At 35.3% G+C, this 5,326-nt stretch overlaps 2 protein-coding genes across 6 annotated transcripts in view; one reads left to right on the forward strand and one right to left on the reverse strand.

The window, feature by feature from the left end:
* LOC137649946 (calcium uniporter protein, mitochondrial-like) overlaps positions 1-5,326 on the forward strand; it is a 799,430-nt gene that overhangs the window by 373,053 nt on the left and 421,051 nt on the right. The gene's annotated exons all lie outside the window — the stretch shown is intronic.
* LOC137649945 (uncharacterized) overlaps positions 1-5,326 on the reverse strand; it is a 402,495-nt gene that overhangs the window by 73,450 nt on the left and 323,719 nt on the right. The gene's annotated exons all lie outside the window — the stretch shown is intronic.

Genomic DNA, 5,326 nt, shown 5'->3' on the forward strand with positions numbered 1-5,326 from the left:
TATATATAGCCTATATATATATATATTTATATATGTATTTATATATATATATTATATATATATATATATATAGAGAGAGAGAGAGAGAGAGAGAGAGAGAGAGAGAGAGAGAGAGAGAGAGAGAGAGAGACATTGGTAAGCAATCAAATTCTTGTTGCATCTTTACCCTGGAACATTTTGAAATTTTACAATGATCACCCCACTGCATTTTCTCGGATTTCCTTATAACCATTATTTTTTTTTCAGAATTGCACAATTGCTTTTAGACTTTGAAAGCAAATGATATTACAAAAAAAATATTTACTTTGCACAATTGCTTCTAGACTTTGAAAGCAAATGATATTACAAAAGAATATTTTTTTTTTAACTTTGCGAGATGAAAAGAGTCGAGGAAAAAATCGTGCATATTTGCTATGATTGAAAAACCATAAGGCGGAAATAACCCCTGAAGAAGCAAGCGATAATGGTCTATCTTTGGATGTTAACAATGGATTTAGGGAAAAGATAGAATTTTGGCGTCTGAAGTAAAAAAGTTACTTATTGAAATGTTTTCTTATTTCCAGAGTGGAAAGCGTTTATTAAAGCATTTTCTACGATGCATTTAGAGAAGGGTTTTTTTTTCACCTTTCCAGAAAAGGTAAACTAAAATGGAGCTATAAATAAAAAGAAAATATTATTATTATTATTATTATTATTATTATTATTAATTGCCAAGCTACAACCTTAATTGGAAAAGCAGGATGCTATAAGCCTAGGGGCCCCAACAGGGAAAATAGCCCAGTGAGGAAAGGAAACAAGGAAAAATAAAATACTTTAGGAACAGTAGCAACATTAAAATAGATATTTCATATATAAACTTTAAATAATTTAACAAAACAAGAGGAAGAGAAATTAGAAGGAATAGTGTGCCCAAGTGTACCCTCAAGCAAGACGAACTCTAACCCAAGACAGTGGAAGACCATGGTACAGAGGCTATGGCACTACCCAAGACTAAGGGAACAATGGTTTGATTTTGGAGTGTCCTTCCCCTAACAGAGCTGCTTACCATAGCTAAAGAGTCTCTTCTACCCTTACCAAGAGGAAAGTAGCCACTGACCAATTACAGTGCAGTAGTTAACCCCTTGGGTGAATAAGAATTGTTTGGTAATCTCAGTGTTGTCAGGTGTATGAGGACAGAGGAGAATCTGTAATGAATAGGCCAGACTATTCGGTGTATGAGTAGGCAAAGGGAAAGTGAACGTAACCAGAGAGGAGGATCCAATGCAGTACTGTCTGGCCAGTCAAAGGACCCCATAACTCTCTAGTGGTAGTATCTCAACGGGCGGCTGGTAAAATAAGAGATAGTGCATTGTTGTGGCGCCCTTGCCTGGTGATCGCCAGACTGGGGATCGAGTTCCGCTCAAACTATTTAGTTCCTTTGGTCGCTGCAACCTTTTGAGCTAAGGATGGGGAGTCTGGGGGAGCTTATAGGTGTATCTGCTGAATCATCAGCAGCTATTGCCTGGCCCTCCTTGTATCTTAGCTTGGGTGGAGAGGGGTCAGATTGAAATTGGTTGTAGACAATTTAGATTCTACGACGAATAAAAGCCTAATTATTATTATTATTATTATTATTATTATTATTATTATTATTATTAGCTAAGCTACAACCCTATTTGTGAAAGCAGAATGCTATTTGCCCATGGGCTCCAACAGGGAAAAATAGCCCACTGAGGAAAGGAACTAAGGATATAAGTAAACTATAAGATAAGTAATGAACAATGAAAATAAGATATTTTAAGAACAGTAACACCATTAAAACAGAAGTTTTATCAGGTTTCTGTTATCGGCAGTGTGGAGAGTAAAGGTAAATGAGAAGAAGAAGAAGAAGAAGAAGAGTATGTAGGAGAAAGGCCAGTAGAAAATAGGGTGACTGTATGTAGGGGGCAAACATAAACAGATGTAGAACGATAGCAGTTATATAAACAGTTGGGAAGGACTGAAGGGAGAACAGTTAAGCCACAAGTTGAAAGTTACAGTTACAGTTATAGTTTCCCTTTGAAAAAGATTACCCTAAAGGGTTGCGGTGGCCGATGTGGTAACGTCCCAGACTGATGATCGTCAGACTGGGGTTCGAGTGCGTTCAAACTCGTTAGTTTCTTCGGTCGCTGCAACCTCACTATCCTTGTCAGCTAAGGATGGGGGGGTTTTGTGGGAACCTATAAGTCTTTCTGCTGAGTCATCTGCAGTCATTGCCTGGCCCTCCTTCGTCCTAGCTTGGGGGAAAAGGGGGCTTGGGCGCTGATCATATGAATATATTGTCAGTCTCTAGGACATTGTCCTGCTTGCTTGGACAATGAGTGGCCTTTAAACCTTAAACCTGTAAAGGGAGTTAGGACTATAATAAATTGGTACCGTTTGAGAAAAGTGTTTTGGCATTTTCCAATTCTTTATGAATATCTTATTTTATGTTGATAGGTGTCATAAATATTTATTTTTTATATATATATTTTACGTATAGATAAATTGTTATTTTGAGCATCCCTTTCAATTTGGGCATTATGTAGTTCACCGAGTCTATTTGTGTCAGCCATATGGTGACTAGCTAGGCCGAGTATCTGCTCTCTCTCTCTCTCTCTCTCTCTCTCTCTCTCTCTCTCTCTCTGAGCGACATCTTAAAAACTGATAAATTGAATCATTAAACTTGCGAAACATTTAATCATTTTTTCTGTATCAATAAAAGCTGATTTTTGTCTTAAGTGTTGAACGTTGCAAAACTGACATTTCTGGCCAGCAAGGAAAGGCAGATGATGATATCAGAAACGTTGTCTTTCTGGTGTTATCTCCGCCAACGAAGTTGGGAGGAGGTTAATGTTTTTGCCCCTGTTTGTTTGTTTGTTTTTGAAAGGGCTAGATCAAAAGTCAAGGTCAAGGTCGAGCAAAATGTCGACCGAATTAATCCTAAACTTAGCCTAGTTCACACGTGGTTTTCACACACTTCAAATACACCTACGGTCTAAATTGACCCTGGGAAAGGCAAGCTGGTTTCGAGAAATCAGCTGCCGTGGTGGAGCTCTGCACTCTCAGAGTGCTTTTGTAGTTTTTAAATGTAAGCCATCCCGACATGTACTAGTACCACAGTCTAAAAATAAAGTCAAGGTCAAGCTGGAGCAAAGGGTCGACCGAAAAATACGCCTACGGTCCAAATTGACTCTGGGAAAGGCAAGCTGGTTTCGAGAAATCAGCTGCCGTGGCGGAGGTCTGTACTCAAGAGTGCTTTTCTAGTTCCTATATGTAAGATATAGCGACCTGTACTAGAACCACAGTCTAGGTATAAAGTCGAAGACAAGGTCGAGCAAAGTGTCTACCGAAAAATACACATAAGGTCCAAACTGATTCTGGGAAAGGCAAGCTGGTTTTGAGAAATCAGCTGCCGTGGTGGAGCTCTGCACTCTCGGAGTGCTTTTCTAGTTCTTAAAAGTAAGGCATGATGACCTGCACTAGTACCACAGTCTAGGTATAAACCTAGACTTTGACTATAAATTCTGGGAAAAGCCGGCTGTTTTCGAGAAATAAGCTTCCGTGGTGGAGCTCTGCACTCTCAGAGTGCTTTTTCTAGTTCTTAAAAGTAAGCCATACCACCTGCACTAGTACCACAGTCTAGGTATAAACCTAGACCGTAACTATAAAACGTCTAGTACCATATGGTCTCCACGTCCCTGGCGACGTCCGTCTGGCTATGATTTCACTCCACCTTACTGCTCACGTGGTTTACCAAGATTCTCTCTCTCTCTCTCTCTCTCTCTCTCTCTCTCTCTCTCTCTCTGCTCCCGAGGGCGTTTCTCTTTGCCGTTGCCTCAAAACAAAGCTTAATAAGGCCTTTCCTGTCGATCAATGACCGTCAGGTTTTACAGTAACCTTGGTAAACCTTCAACACCCGGATATTATTATTATTATTATTATTATTATTATCATTTGCCAAGCTACAACTGTAGTTGGAAAAAAAGGATGCTATAAGCCCATGTGCCCCAACTTGGGAAAAAAAGCTCAGTGAGGAAAGGAAATAAAGAAATAAACTAAAAAGAGAAGTTTAATAGCAATAACATCAAATTAGATCTTTCATATATAAACTAAAGACTTGAAAATAATAAGAGGAAGAGATACAAGATAGAATAGTGTTATCGAGTGTACCCTCAAGCAAGAGAACTCTAACCCCAGACAGTGGAAGACCACGGTACAGAGGCTATGGGACTACCTAAGACTAGAGAACAATGGTTTGATTCTGGAGTGTCTTATATATATATATATATATATATATATATATATATATATATATATATATATATATATATATATATATATAGTATGATATTTTCGTATATATCGTGATAACTTCAAAAGAACAAAACGTTAATAAACTTTCACATTTCATTTATTGAATCGATGTATACCTTATTATTAAATTGCAATTGAGCCTGACCATTTCATTGTATTTTTTTCTATGAATAATGTGTAGCCTGAGAATGACTGAATGAACATCAGACTATCCAAGCACAAGGTTCATTTTTTGTAGGTGTGTTTGTTCATTGAATTTGATTTTTTTTATTATTATTATTATTGTTATTATTATCATTATTATTATTATCATTATTATTATTTTTATTAATATTATCATTATTATTATTATTATTATTATTATTACTGTTATTATTATCACTATTATTATTATTATTATTATTATTATTATTATTATCATTATTGTTATTATTATTATTGTTATAATTATTATTATTATTATTGTTATAATTATTATTATAATTATTATTATTATTAATATTATTATTATTATTACTGTTATTATCATTATTATTAGTACTATTATTATCATTATTATTATTATTATTATTATTATTATTATTATTATTACTTGCTTAGCTACAACCCTAGTTTGAGAAGCAGGATGTTATAAGCCCAAGGGCTCCAACAGGGAAAAACATCCCGGCGAGGAACGTGAAATAAACAAACTATATATAAGAAGTAATGAATAACAATATAAAATTTCTTCAAGATCAGTAGCAACGTGAAAATAGATGTCATGTATAAACTATGAGGAGAGATTCCTTTGTCATCCTGTTGAGATGTTCCAAGGACGTTTAACCGAAGCCCTTTGTGACAATAGGTGTAGAAGTAGATGATGATGATACTTCTGCAAATTCTTTTATATATATATATATATATATATATATATATATATATATATATATATATATATATATATATATATATATATACACTAAGCAATGACTATCCTTTAGGTAAAACATAACTAATAAAAATGTCAACCTTT

This window comes from Palaemon carinicauda, chromosome 11, assembly GCF_036898095.1.
Source record: "Palaemon carinicauda isolate YSFRI2023 chromosome 11, ASM3689809v2, whole genome shotgun sequence".
NCBI lineage: Eukaryota > Metazoa > Arthropoda > Malacostraca > Decapoda > Palaemonidae > Palaemon > Palaemon carinicauda.